Genomic DNA, 14,629 nt, shown 5'->3' with positions numbered 1-14,629 from the left:
CCGGGGCCACTTCCCGCGTTCCGGGGCCTTGCGGGCGCGAGCTCGGCGAGCGGCGCGCGGCTCGGCTCGCAGGACGCCCTTTAGCCCCGCCGGCGGCGCGCCGCGACCCCCCCCACTCCCCGCCCACCGGCGGCTGCGCGCACTGCACACTCGCCCGCCGCCGCACGCTGCCCGGCTCCTGCACGCCGCCGCCGCCGCCGCGCTGAGCGCCCGGGCCCGCGACGCCGCCCGCAGAGCGCCGGACCCAGCGACACGCAGCCGCGGTCGGGCTGCCCCGCGGCGGCGGCGGGCGCGGGCGGCCTGGCCGGGGCCGGTTAAAGGGACGAGTTGCAAACAGTTCAGGAAGTGACAAGTCGATTTCCTCCTCCCTGGGAGCCGCTCGGTACAAAGCGCTCGGCGCCGGCAGGAGAGCGTGCGCGCGGCGGACGAGCCGCGGGCAGCCTGGACGACTTGGCGAGCGCCGGCGGCAACGGCGCGGGGTCCGCTCTCGGAGCGTCCCGCCGCGCACAGTAAGCGACCCCGGGCCGGGCGGCGGCGTTGGCGACCGGGGGGCTGGTCCCGAGCGGAGGTCCCTGCCGTGTGCGCCCCAGCCGCCGGCTGTAGGGAGCCCGGCTCGCGTGTGTGCTGGCCTTGACCTTTTTTATTTTTATTTTTATGTTGCTGATTTCCTTTTTGTCCGCCTTGTTTCACGTTGGGTCGGGTGGTTTCTCGGGGCGCTGAGTGTCGCCGCTGGTGCATGCGTGAGACTTGTCAGAGCGCAGCCAGGGGAACGAGCCAGCCCGGCCCCTGCGGAAAAGTCTGCGCTTCCCGGGGCGGGCGCGGGGACTGCTGCGCCCGGGGGTGTCCTCCTCTCCACGTCTCAACTTGAGCCCTGGCTGCGGCAGCGGCGAAGGCGCCGAGCCCCGGGACCCGGGCGTCCCCGCTCACCCCGGAGTTCCCGCATCGTTTGCAGACAACTCTTTTGTTCGCGGAAGTTTGCGTCCGCCACCCCGGGATGCGGGCACGCAGCGGCGGGCTCCCCGGCGGCTGGACCGGCCGGGGAGGTCACGTAGGGGGTGAGAGGGCGTTCTGTCCCGGGCAGGGGAAGCCCCCGGGGTCGCCGCGGCGAGGACTTGCGGAATGGGGGCAGGGGGGCCGTGCCGGCGTGGCTTTTGCACATGGCGAGAAGGGCCGTCCGGCACGGGCACACGGGTCGAGTCACATTTTTGCCAGTCCTTGATTTCCAAGCCCGTGGGAGTCGTCTTCGCCGCTCGGGCTTTCTCTTGGTGGGGCGGGGACGAAGAAGGGGAGGACGCCCAGAGTCCCGGGGAGGGACCTCGGTTTGCATTGCCCCAAATGTATTCTCCGGCACCCCCCGGTTCCCTACCCCCGCCCGCAGACTTGGGGAACAATGCTCGTGGCTCGGGACAAGGCGGCGGAGCACCAGCGAGTCTCGAGAGCCGGTTTGCTCGCGTCCCTCGCCCCCGGACGCCCCCTGAAGCCAGGCTGCCTCCATCTGACCGCCCTGGTTCATTAACACGTACTGTACTTCGTACGATGGTGAACAAAGAACAGCTCTTTGCGGCATTTGATGAATGGGATTCTGCCTCCTATAGGCCACACTCCGAGTCTTCCATTCGTTACAGCATCCGGACTCGGTGGTGTTGGGCAAGTGGCCCCCGCGGTGGGCTGCATTCCGGGCCCCGGACCTGGGCAGGGCATTTGTGCCGATGCCGCCTCCGCCACGCTCGTCTTGCCGGAGCGGGTGCAGATGGAGCCAGGCTGACGGTTGTTCAACAGGAACAAATGTTTGTTGAATTGTTGCATGGTGGAGACAAGGGACTGTTTTCTATTGACTGCTGCAGGAGTTGGAATGGCATTGTTTATTGGCCTGGGAAGCCAGGCAAGCGTCTTGTGCTGCTTACAACATATTAGCAGACTTCCAAATGACATACTAGCATATGTGTTCCCAGCAGTTCCCACCGGCTGGAAGGGGATCCCTCCTTGCTCCAGATCCTGGACTCTGGGTTAAAATATGCCATCAGGTTTGAGGACTTGGAAAGGAATGGAGTTAGTAGACTGGGTGAAACTCACTGTTCCTGACTTCGCCAGGTTTTGGTTTCATTTTAATTTATCCACTTAACAGTAACTTGTCTCAGTTACAGTTTTGATACTGAATTGCAGATCTGTAGTGTGTTCCGCCCCCCCCCCCCCCCCCCCCCGCTTTTTCCTTAGCTATGGACAACTAGATAAACAGAAAACAGCTTCTTGTCCCAGTTGATAGGCTCATGTTAGTGGGAGAAGGTTTGGGTCTTAAGTTCAGGATTGGTAGCCCTTGACGTTGTGTCTGTACTTGGCAAGGGTCTGGATGCTGCCAGCCATGGTACAGACCTAGGAGGCTGCTGATCGCCTCCCAGGGTGCTGTTCCAGGCCAGAAAATGAAGGAGAGGCCTGCGGCAGGTCTGTTTCTTTCTCCCAAATGCCCCTCCAGAGAACAAGGTGGTTTTAAGACCAGTTCAAATAATTTTGCCCAAGGACTTCTTTTCCCCCTGAGAAGGTGATTATTGCTGTGCAATCGTTTTAACATCGAAGACAAGTTTTAAATAAAAGCTAGCAGTATAGTTGCTACAGAAGTGGCCTTGAATGTTCTAAGGCTGGCAGGACAAATAGAGCATTCCACTGTTTTGATTGATGATATTTTTAGTCAGTTTCTCCCTTCTGCTTTGAACTTAGGGTATGTTGCATGTAGTAGCATTTTGGAAGTTCATAAAATTTTTTGAGGAAGAAGAGCTTTGAGATACCTTCTTGTAATCATGGTGGCTACACTTAACTGACATTTTATAGGAAGCCCTGTTGTTATTTCTTAGGCTCTTTCCCACCACTCCTTTTAGCCTTTATTCCCTTGCTGATTCCTTCACCATTGCCCGGCCTCTCCATCTCCCCGGTTCTGTAGGGGCCTAGTGGGCTGGGTGTCCTTTAAGTGGGTTCAGGGAGCAGGCGCCTGACCCACGCGAAGCTCAGGAAAGGCCAGCCAGCTCTCCTCCCCTGCAGGAGGCTGGAGAGGAGGGAGCCTTGTGTAAAATCTGGGAGCTGGCAGCAGAGGACGCCTCGGAGCAATTTGGTTTACCTTTGCATTGCTCTTTGAAAAAGCACACCCTTCTGACCCACTGCTTGATGCAGTAGGCCCTCAAGACTGAGCCCCAGACACACTGTTGGATTGTTCAGTTGATGTTTCACCCAGTCAGTGTGACTTTTTTGGATTGCACACTGCGTGGAAAACTTTGCTCTTGCCCTAAAAAAAAAAAAGACTGAAATAAGCAGATACTCAGATCAGCACAACCCCCATCATTACCACCACTACACACACCTCTCTGATGTGTAATAAAAGAAACCTGCAGGCATAATTTGTTATGTAATATGCTGATAATACAAGTTTCGGTTTTAGGTGGAAACCAGATGTGGAGGGGCTCTCTTTAATTGATCCAGCAAGGGAGACACTTTAATAGATTAACTAGCCCTTGTAAACCCCAAGGTGATTTTTTTTTTTTTTCTTTGACTTGAGGGGAGGGAGAATCCCAAACCCAGAGCTTATTCGAAGTTTTTGCCTCTCAGCTTCTGGCTGCAGCTGTCCTTTTTGTCAGACTCTTCCTCTCTTGAAAGAACCGGTTTCTTGCCAGCATGAAGCACATGGCCGGGTCTGGTGGGGCTCAGCACAGCTTAACTCTGCTGGGCTCCACTCTCCTCGCCTTGTCCAGCTGCTGTCCTGCCCTCCACCCTACAAAACAGGACCTGGCTGAGGGACTTCGGTGCCGTAAGGAATGTTGACTGGTTTCCCTCAACTCTTTTCTGAAATCTCTGATCATCCAGGGAGAGTTGCTGTTTAAACTTGCCCAATGGATAAACTTTCTGAAATCATTGACTCTCCTTCTCTGATTAATTTCTATGTTTGTTTCCTGCCTAACTTTAGAAGGGTTCTTTCTACAGGACTGAGTCACCTTTATTATGGCCCACGGTCAGGGACTGCACTATAATAGCTGACCCCATTAACAACAGTTTCATTGCGTGCTGCCGGGATGTGAACTCTGGAAACAAACCTAGAGGCTTAGATATGCTGATGTGCCCCGGAGACTTGCTTAGACAATTTTTGTTTTAGCGCAGTTTACATTAACATGATTAATGACCTTGCCACTGAAAAGTCTATATTCAAAAGCTATTTACCATTCCCTAGGGTTCTTCTTATGGTGAAGTAATTTTCTTTGCCAAACAACTTTGTTTTAAGGTAACTTCTTCTTTGATGTTTAATCCAAACCTCCTGTGCACACAGTTTTGGATCAAGGTTTGGGCTTCGAAAATTGTGGGTTGTGGTTTTGGTGGTGCCGGTCTTAACCCTCCCGAACTCTGGTCAGGGGGCATCTGGATTCTTGTCTTAAGAAAGTTCTCTGAGATCCTGAGAAGCAGCAGTTAGTGCTGTGCTGGTTAGGATGGGAGGAAATCTTCCAGAGGAAACTTGGCTTCAGGGTGTCTTGGAGGAGGGTTACAGGGAGGCTGGAGCAGAGGACAAGTTTTTTTTTCCCCCCTTGCAGTGACTGGAGATAACTTGAGCGTTTTCAGAAAACAGAGACGTCTTTGCTGCAGCTGCCTTCTCCTCCTCCTCCTCCTTTTTCCTCATCTTCTTCTTCTTCTTCCTTTTTTTTGTTAAGTGTGGGTTGATTGAGAGGGGGAAATGCTGATGGGTGGGTCTGAAAGCAGCCTTAGGAACCCAAGAAAATAAAAACACATTTGAAGGACTCGGGAAGATTTTGCATTTCAAAGGATCTACCTTGTAGAATTTCACATCACGTCAGGGGTTACGGAGAAGTGTGACAGGCACCCTGCTTCTTTACGGTTCTCCTCTCCTGCTGCGGGGGCTGCATGGGAAGCTGCCTTTTGCAGGGGGGATGGGGGCAGCCTGGCCAGACTGTGCAGGAATATCACGGAAACAACAGCTCCCCTTAGGTATCTGTAGTCCCTGGAGGGACTTTTTCCACTGGGCCCCTCTCAGGAGGTGAAAGCAAATCATGTCGGTAAACAGCCCATTTGACCCCAGAAGGCAGGAGCAGGCCAACTCCTGGCTGTTCTCGCTCTCCCTTGAAACAAAGAAACAGATTCTCCTCCTGTAGTGATATAATGTGGTTCCCAAGATCCAGGCCCGTAAAAAGTTGGGTGCAGCGGGATTTAGCTGAAATGGGTGTGGATTATTCAAAGAATAATAGCAGTGCCCACTGGTTGTTGAAGGCTCACCCTTGGCCAGGGGCTTTGAATACTCTGTCTCTAATTCTCAAAGAAGTCCTGCAGTTACAGCTGAAGAAACTGAGGCTCAGAGAGGCCAAGTAACTGGCCCAGGGCCACACAGCTGGAAGGCCGAGCATCTGGTAGCTCTATTCCGGTCTGTCTGGCTTCAGAGCCTGCTTGCTCTCCATACACCGTGCTATCGGTTGGTGTGTTCATAAGACAGAGGCACTGGGTTCTGTTTTATCTCGAAGCATAAATTTTGTTTAGTCTTGTTAACACCAGAGGGAAACTTAGAAATTTTAACTGCCTTTTTTCCTTGCCCCTCTATTTCCTACAGCCATTTTTCTTTTCTTTGAAGGAGTAATTGGATTCTGTATCTACCATAGGACCAAAGGCAGTGCCTCGGTTGGGAAGACTGGAATGTTCCGCTTCATCCTTACAAAAGACAGATTCACAAGAAAATAATATGATTATTCCCAGTGAGCTTCTGGGGGAAATGGGAAATAAATCTGACAGCCCACTAGAAGCATCACATTTATGCAGATCCCGTTTTCCATTCAAAGAGATTGTTAAAAGGGTTTCCAGCATTTTTTTTTTTTTTTGCATTTGTAAGTTAGATGTCTCATAGTAAATCATTTTGTGGTCCTTGCCACCCCAGGTTTGTACAATATCACATTTTGTTTACATGCCTAAAGTCATCAAATAACTGAACACAACTGTACATCCTCCAGCGTGTGGGCACTTGGTATGCCCCAGCCAGGGCTGGGCAGAGGCCCTGCATTCTGTCTCAGACAGATGGCTCTGTGCAGGTCGATCCTGGTTTGTGTGTGGAGGCGGGGTAAGGATACCCACATCTCCAGCAAGGGCTGCCTGGCTGGGTCTGCTGGCCTTTCTGCTCCTGAGGAGTTTGTGGGAGAGGGCTGGGAGCCCCTGTCGCCGAGTTTTTAGACTTTACAGCAGTGTTCCTCAACCTTGGCTGCACACTAGATTCACCTGGGGAAGTTTAAAAAAAAAAAATCTGGATGCCCAGACAGCATCCAGGACCAATTACATCAGAATCTTGGAGAGAAGGGGTGGGACTCAGCGTTGGTACTTTTAAAGCTTCTGAGTTGATTCGGTTGTGCATCTGAGACTGAGGAACGAGGACTGGAATAGACCCCACGTATACCTCTCTTCCCTTAGCAGGGATTAGGGACCTTCCTGTTCAGGAGTAGAATAAGCGTATTGGAATTTTCCGCTGCTGCCATGTCTCAGTGAAGGAGAATCTGAAAGGTACCCATCCCTGGGCCAAGTGCCTGCTGCAGACATCATCCAGGTAGTTCCTGTTTCTGCCGGGCCAGGCGTGGGGTGCGCTTCCCCGCACAGGATTCAGTACAGCCCCTCTGAGCCACCTCCTTTCTGGAACGAAGAGGGCAGGTTTTATTCAGTCTCTTGTCTCAGGGTAGTTCTCATGCGGGCCGTGCACCCCCACCATCCTGGTCTTTTCAGCTTCTTGTTCCTTCTGGAGGTTTGGCACATAGTATCCCTCTGGGGCTCAGGGGTGGGAAGATGCAGTTTGGGTTCAGGGTGTATCTTGGTGATTCTCAGTAAGCCTTTGGTCCGTTTCACCTTGGTTTGCAGTGAGTGCCATACTGTCAGCCACCTGGCTGTACCTGACTGCTGGGAACCTGTCCTCCTACATACTTGGGATTACGTTTCATAGAATTATTTTAGGATGACCAGGGGCTGGGAGAGCAGGAGCTACTGTGGCCTGCTCTTACAGAATGTAAGATTACAAAATGTAATCTTACAGAAGGGAAATCCCACGCCGAGAGATGTGGTGACTTTCCCAAGGTCACGTGGGCCAGTGCACAGAGGGACCAGAACCTGCGTCTCCTGGGTGCCCTGCTCAAGTGCTGCATTCTCTCCTGCGAGACTTTGGGACACATTCTTTTTTTTTTTTTTTAATTTATTCATTTTTGGCTGCGTTGGGTCTTGGTTGCTGCACACAGGCTTTTTCTCTAGTTGTGGCGAGCGGGGGCCAGTCTTCATTGAGGTGTGCAGGTTTCTCATTGCGGTGGCCTCTCTAGTTGTGGAGCACGGGCTCTAGGCACGCGGGCTTCAGTAGTTGTGGCTCGTGGGCTCTAGAGCGCAGGCTCAGTAGCTGTGGTGCACAGGCCTAGTTGCTCTGCGGCTTGTGGGATCCTCCCGGACCAGGGCTCGAACCCGTGTTCCCTGCCTTGGCAGGTGGGCTCTTAACCACTGCGCCACCAGGGAAGTCCCGGGACACATTCTTGCTTGCAGGACAGCACCCTGTAGCAGACCCACAGGCAACATGGTCACTGTCCAGAGTTCTTTAGCCTAGTGAAACATGCCCTCCGAAGCTCTTGGTTGACTTTGACAGTCCATCCCATTTTTCACTTCCTCCCCTGATGCGTGTGCAGCAGGCATCCCTTCAGTTACTGAACGTGTAGGCTCGTGAAACTTGCAGCCGGGGAAACTGAGTCCTGATGGGAAGTGCTGAAACCTGGAGCTTGATGAAAAGGCCTTTTTGGTCGCCTTGGCAAAGGTTTGTCCATCTGCCCTTCCGCGCATTGGTGGTGGTGGGTAAATAAGGGCTCTTTCTCCTCCGCTCGGAGTTGGGTTTGGGCCTAATGAGGTGGGGAGGAGGGGGATTGTTCTTCCTGCATTCATTTAGCAGACACTGATTGGGCCCCTGCTGGGTGTCCCTCGCCGAGCTGGCCACTTTACTTCATTATTTCATTGAATCCTCAGCACGAGCCCATGGCTGAGGAACTCGCTCTGTCTCTTGCTGAAAATGCTGCTGCTCAGAGAAATTCCTCGCCTCTGGTGGGCGGGACAGTGGCGTTTCAGCTCTTTGTGGCGGGCCTCCGTGTGCTCCCTCTTGGTCCAGCGGCCGCCCTGGGGCAGTGGAGGTGCGCTTGCTGCCATGAGCAGGGGGTGGTCCCCGGCGATTACGGACCGGGCACCACGCTGCCACTTCCAGGAGGGGCTGGGGTGGCCATGTGGCAGAGCCTGCTTGGGGGGCCTGAGGGGACCCGGGGAGCAGCGTCTGTCCGGGGCCCCTCTGTGTCCTGGCAGTTGGAGCAGGGCCCTGGGGGGAGGAGGTGGCTCACCCCAAGGAGGCCACCCTCCTTCCCGGCTGCCCTCTGGCTGAAGTGCCCTGATGGACACAGCCCAGCTGGGAGAGGCCTCCGCTGTGCCTGGAATTCCCCTTGCTCTGGCCTTCACGTTGGCCGGGGGCCTGGGAGTGGAGGGACGTTCCGTGTGCCGCCTGCGAGCAGCCTCTGCGTGTTTGGAGGTGGAAGGACACCGTCCTCGGCAGCCAGCCGCCTCTGCGCTCTGGGTGAGGAGAGGGGGCCGGGGGTGTCTGTGGTTCTGAGACTCCAGACGGGGTGTGGAATGCAGGGGCCCCCTCTGTGGCGTGGTCCTGGGAGCCCCCCTCCCCCGAAGGCCCCGGAGCAGTCAGACAATGGGATTCCCCAGGGGGAAAGCAGCGGGCACACTACTGCTCACTTGCTGGACCCAGTTTGCTGTGTGACCCTCGCGGCCTCAGGTTTCTCATCTTGCTGGCCTTGCCTCCCAGTGGTTTCAGGAAGATTGGGTGAGAGCCTGTCCGAGAAGCCCCTGGCACAGGTGCGGTGCCGCCGGTGGGGCGTGAGCTGGATTGGGTGTGCAGAAGTTCTGCCAGGCGGTCCAGGGCGGGCCGCGTGCCAGCAAGAGAAGAACTTCCACGGGGGAACTTTGGGCAGAGAGGAGGTGAAACCCAGGTCTGTGTCGTTTACTGCCAGGGCAGCATTCAGCTGTGGCATCAGCGCCTGGGTTCGAATCCCAGGTCTGCCCTCCGTTTGCTCTTAGGCCGTTGACTGCCTCTCCCGCCTGGCTTCCCTCCTCTGGACTATGGCCGTGCCGACAGCACCCAGCCCGTGGGTTGGGGGCACTAAGTGAGACCGTGGCTGGGGACACTTAGAGCCCAGCGAATGTTGGTGTGCAGCCCGTGGCAGGCACGTGCTGTTGGGAGGACAGATGGTGGGCTGGGAGTTCAAGGGGAAGGACCAGGGCAACTGTCCCCATGGCCCCAGTGGGTAACAGGACGAGGGACAGAGCAGCGGGGACTTAACTCGGAGCTGGGCTTGGCTGGATAAGGCCAGGTAGAGCCTTTCTTCACCCACATTCTCCGTTCACAGATGTGATTTTGGGGGGAGGAAAGGTTGAGAGTACATGCTACAATTCAGTTTGCAGTGTGTCTCTTAAGAGTTAAGGTGGGTGAAATCTTTTAAGCTTTCGCTTTAGGAAACAAAATCTCTGTTTATCAGAAGTGATTTAATTTGGTCCTAAACATAGAAGATTTAAATGCAGGTGTCATGACACGGCCCTGGAATCTTGGCTCTGCTCTCACCAACTTCTGTGAATGGATTCTTTGGAAACCTCAGTGGCTGCACACCTATCTGGACTGAGAGTGGGAGGTCCATTTACTTTAAGATTCTTTTTAGACTCTCCGCAGCTGATGTCTTTCTTTCATCTTGCCCCTTCTTTCAAGTTGGCGAGCTGCCTTTCACAACTGTGGCCCGCGTCCTCTTGGTGCAGGTTGAGTGGTCGCGGCTGTGGCACTTGCCCCCAGCCTGGCCACCTTTCACCGACTACTGGGGTCTGATTCCGCTGTCTCCGGACCCCCCTGCCACCTGAACGCGGTGGCAGTTTCTCCAGGAGCAAGAGCTCATCTAAGCTCCATCAAAGCTTTTGAAACGAGTCCTTGACTGGGATGATGGAGGGAAAGGCCGTCCCCTCCTTGGTGGGCGTAGAGCTCCACTCCCCTTGTCTTCTGAGTGTCACCCCTTGTCCGCCCCAGCCTGGCGTACTGTGGGGTGAACAGTCTTGGCCTGAGAGATTGCTGCTGTACTTTGGGCAGCTTTGCGGGAGAGCCTTTCGTACCGGGGTGCGAAGGCTATTATTCGCTAGGTTCTGGGCAGGTGCCCTCAGAGGCTGGCACAGGTGGTTGGGAGCTCTTTAGAGAGCTCTCCCCAGAGGACCCACCGAGGTGGCTGGCCTTGGGTGGCCTTGACACAGACCCTCTTCCCGGACATCACGAAGCTTGGTGACCGAGGGGCTGTGTGAGGGAGGTGACCAAGGCGCCTGGGCTGCCTCTGCTCTTGGCGGATGTGATAGAACTCACCTTCCTTGCCCTCTGTGCCTCTTCGGACGTGTCGCTGTTTCTGTGGTGACCACGGAACACTGCCGTGCTGATGGTCCCCCAGGCGCAATCCAGTTCACGTCTAGTAAACGCCTACCTTGTGTGTCAGGCCCTGAAGAATTCGCACTTGAGTAAACCAAATCCGTCTTTGAGGAGCTCGTCGGCTTGTGTCGTGAACACTCAGACTGCAGTTGTTTTTATCCGCTTCCTACCATGTGCCGTGTGTAGTAAGTGTAGAGGAGGTGTGGGTCCACAGGGTTCTGGTGAGTCCACAGTCCTCGGGGAGTGATGGGAGGGTCATTTAAACCAAGCCGAAGGGAGGAGGGCAGAGGCGGCTTCCTGAGGCTTGAAGAATGAGCAGGAGTTTAGACGGACGCAGAATTGGGAGGAGGAGGTGTTCCAGACCAGGGAGCAGTGTGCGCAGGGGCACCGGAGACTGCCTCGGGTGGTGGAGGATAGCCTAGGCTCGAGGGCGGGAGGCGCGCTGCTGGCCTGGCAGCTAAGCTGGTCGAGGTCAGGACGGCAGTGGGCGCCAGCCGGAGGAGTCACGACTTCATCGCCCGAGGGCTGGGAGCTGGGGAGCACATGCTGGTGCTTGCACTTGGGGAGTGGCGCTGCGGATAGGGTTGGAGCGGACACTGGGAGACCACAGAGTGACCCAGGAGAGAGGGGCGAACCAGGGCAGGGCGAGGGCTGAAGGGGGTAGCGGTTGGTTGGTTGGTCACCAGTTGGATGCTGGTGAGGAAGCCAGAGGAGAAGGGAACGGCCTTCTCCAGCGGCCCTCACGAGGGGCCCCATCCTTTTGACCTTGGAGTGACCTCCTTGGAGGGCACAAGACTAGCGCCCTACACACGGAATTTTCATCAAGTGTCATCTACTTGGCCAGAGGCATGTGGTCTGTGTTTATTTTAGTTGAAGCTCTTGCTTTCATTGGGGGCACTTGGGATTCCCAAGAACTTCCAAAATTCCTTGCCTGTGCCTGCACTGGAACTAAAGGAATCAAAACGAACAAAACCTTCTGGCATAGGATGAGTTGGAAAAGTCTGATTCAGTGTAAACCTACTTTTTTTTCCCTACCCCTTAAAGGAAAAGAAAGTGACCATGTTGGTGTGACTGAAAAAAGGAGTCTGGGTGCCCTTTGGGCTCTGTCTTAGCGTGTTCTCACTGGTGATCTCAAAGGGTGGGGGAGTCGCTGACACAAACACGCGAGACCGTTCTGCCTGGGTCACCTGACTCCTGGCGCTCCTGGGAACTCCACACCCTCAGATGCCAGCCAGGATTCCAGGCCCCGGTGGCTGTGGGGCATGTGACGCGGGCCCGAAGGACAATAGTGAAGGAAAATAGTGAACCCACGGAGACGGGCTGCCCACATCAGCTTCCGGGGTGTCTTTTTTGAGCACTATGGGGGTTTTGCTCATCAGCATTTAGTCTTGAGGAGAGAAGTAGGTAAGTTAGCTGCAAATGGCTGTAAGTTTGGCAGTCAGCCTCCTGTTCATCTGATTCCTAGGGCGGTTAGCAAACACCCTCACCTGTTAGAAAAGTAAGAGAGAGGTGAGGCCTGGCCGAGGCTGAGTAGGCCGGAAGGTGAACTGCAGCCTGGAGTGGAAGAGCTGTGCCCGTCAGGTGCCCGGGCTGCTGGCTGAGGCATGTGGTGGATGCTCTGTCTACAGGTGAATGGGTTCTAATTTGCTTTTTAAGAAAAAAATCCGGTTTTTAAACTTTTGTAAGGTCCGGGCACGTCCTTGAGTGCTGCAGAAAAGACCCCAGGACATCTCTGCTCTAGGACGTGGCACAGAGCCCTCCGCTTGGCCACGGAAGAGCAGGGCCAGCTTGGCACCTGCTCTGTGTTGGCCTGAGGAGCTCCTGGCTGCTAGCATCCTCCTCGGCTTTGAACCTGTGTGAAGATGCCTGGCCAGCCCTTTCCCTGCGCTTGTGGGAGAAAGGCTGAGCCGGCCGCTTCTGCACAGTTTCTGGGCGGGTCTGTGGGGAGACCAGGTGAGGTCCCTCATGGAAGGCGGTGAGCATCACGGCCAGGCTTCCGGTGCTCTTGGGGACGGGGGCCTGATTTTCAGCCCCTCTCCGTGGCAGGAGGAGAGAGCCGGGGCCCAGGGGCTCGCCCCCGTCCAGCTGGCTGCCCGTCTCCGATTTGGCCTCTGTTCGGGGTTTTGGCCCCATGCCCTGGTTGCTGCAGTTAAGCCAGCATGGCGGGCACAGCCGATGGTGTCTTACTTAGGGCCCTTGGGGAAGAAGATGGTGATCCTGAGTGCCCTCTCCTCTGCTCGGGAATGATCCTGGCCGACTCCGCTAAGGAGATGGGGGAGAAGACCTCGGCGCCTCGTTCTGCTCGGGAGGGAGCCCAGAGGAAGGTGGAAGCCAGCACTGAGTTCGTATTTGAGCCGGGCCTGCTCACGTCAGATTGTGCAGTTCTCTAAGGAACCACAGAGGGCATCTCTGTGTGACCCCATCACCAGGGTGGGGATAGCGTTTTTCAACTTTGGAGGACTTGTGCGGAGGCGGGGCTGTGAAGGGCGACAGCCAGATCTTCACACGGACCTGCAGCACCGAACCTCATTCTGACCCTGCCCAGTAAAGGGGAGCCACCTTGTGAGGGCGTTCCCATGGTGTACTGGTGACTGACAGCCTTAGATGAGGGGTCTCTGGTCACTGGTGGTGACAGGGACCCCAGAACAGTGGACAGAACAGGAACCAGTAGAGCACGACATCGTAGAGCCCTCAGGAAGTCATTGACTTTGTTTTTTTAACAATTTCCTTTGTAAAGGATTCAAGCCTCTTACAGTACAAGGTGGTTCACGTGAGCCCAGTCAAGCGGAACCTTGGGCAGAGCTCATGTCAGCTGGAAAAGCCTGAGAGGAAGGGAGACCAGGGCAAGGAACCAGGAAACGGGCACCCTGGGTTCTAGTCCTGCCACTTTATTGTCTTTGACTTTGAACCAGCCACTTCTCTGTAGGCTGGGGATAGTAGTGTCCACTTCACAGGAAAGGGAGGAAGCAGTAGGATATTTTTAAGTCAGAGCACCCAGTACGTATCCAGTTTCCGTTCACCCTCAAGGGCTTTTTGAATGCCCATCTGTGTTGGCCCCGTGCTAAGTGTGTTATCAGCTTTCCATTTAATTCTTATAACCACCCGGAGAAGTGAATACTATGTTCCCTTTTTCTAGATGAAGAAATTGAGGTTTAATGAGATGAAGATGCCCAAGATCATTCAGCTGCTGGGCAGTAGTCCTGGGATTTGAACTTCAACCCTGTACCTAGATCAGGGTTGGCACACTAAGCCCACAGGCCAAATCTGGCCCATGGCTTGTTCCTGTAAATAAAGTTTTATTGGCACACAGCCACACTCATTTGTGTATGTAGTGTCTGTGGCTGCCTTTGCGCTGCCACAGCAGAGCTGAGCAGTGGTGACAGACCATATGGTCTACAAAGCTCAAGATATTTACTGTCTGGCCTTTTACAGAAAAAAATGGGCTGACCCCTTCCCTATAAGGATGCTCTGTACTCCAGACCTGGGCTGTTCAATATGGTAGCCGCTAGCCACATGTCACTGCTTACATTTTTTTTTTTTGTTTTTGTTTTAAATTATTAGCACCTTTAATTATTATTTATTTATTTATTTATTTTGGCTGTGTTGGGTCTTTGTTTCTGTGCGAGGGCTTCGTCTAGTTGCGGCGAGCGGGGGCCACTCTTCATCGCGGTGCGCGGGCCTCTCACTATCGCGGCCTCTCTTGTTGCGGAGCACAGGCTCCAGACGCACCGCTTACATTTTTTTTTCCAGATTTGTTGAGGGGTAATTGACACAATTGTGATTATTTAAATTTAAAACAGAATGGAATAGAAAGTTCGGTTCTTCACTTGCATTAGCCACTCGTCACGTGCTCAGTAGCCACGTGCAGCTTTTCACTGTCAGGTTAGACGGCACAGATGTAAAACTTAGCCAGCATCACAGAAAGTTCAGGTGGGCAGAGGTGTGCTAGACTGTCTCTCAGTGTGTGGAAAATCCAAATCTGAGGGAACCAGAAGTGTAGAGGAGGCATTCCAGTGAAAGAAAGGACACTGACTTTGCTGGCCCCATAGCACAGAATGGGTAATGAGTCCGTTGACTCAGAGGTGATGGGAAATGTGTGACGTGACAGAGGGGGCCTGGGCCTGGGCCTGGAGTGAAGAAGCTACC

At 54.6% G+C, this 14,629-nt stretch overlaps 1 protein-coding gene across 1 annotated transcript in view; it reads left to right on the top strand.

The window, feature by feature from the left end:
- The first annotated feature begins 260 nt into the window (after window positions 1-260).
- Window positions 261-14,629, top strand: part of FAM53B (family with sequence similarity 53 member B) — a 114,734-nt gene continuing 100,365 nt past the window's right edge. The window contains exon 1 of the mRNA XM_068548726.1: window positions 261-509. The gene's annotated coding sequence lies outside the window, so the exon portion shown is untranslated. The remainder of the gene's footprint in view (window positions 510-14,629) is intronic.

This window comes from Eschrichtius robustus, chromosome 7 (assembly GCF_028021215.1).
Source record: "Eschrichtius robustus isolate mEscRob2 chromosome 7, mEscRob2.pri, whole genome shotgun sequence".
NCBI classification, from domain to species: Eukaryota; Metazoa; Chordata; class Mammalia; order Artiodactyla; family Eschrichtiidae; genus Eschrichtius; species Eschrichtius robustus.
This window is presented reverse-complemented; position numbering and strand designations above follow the sequence as displayed.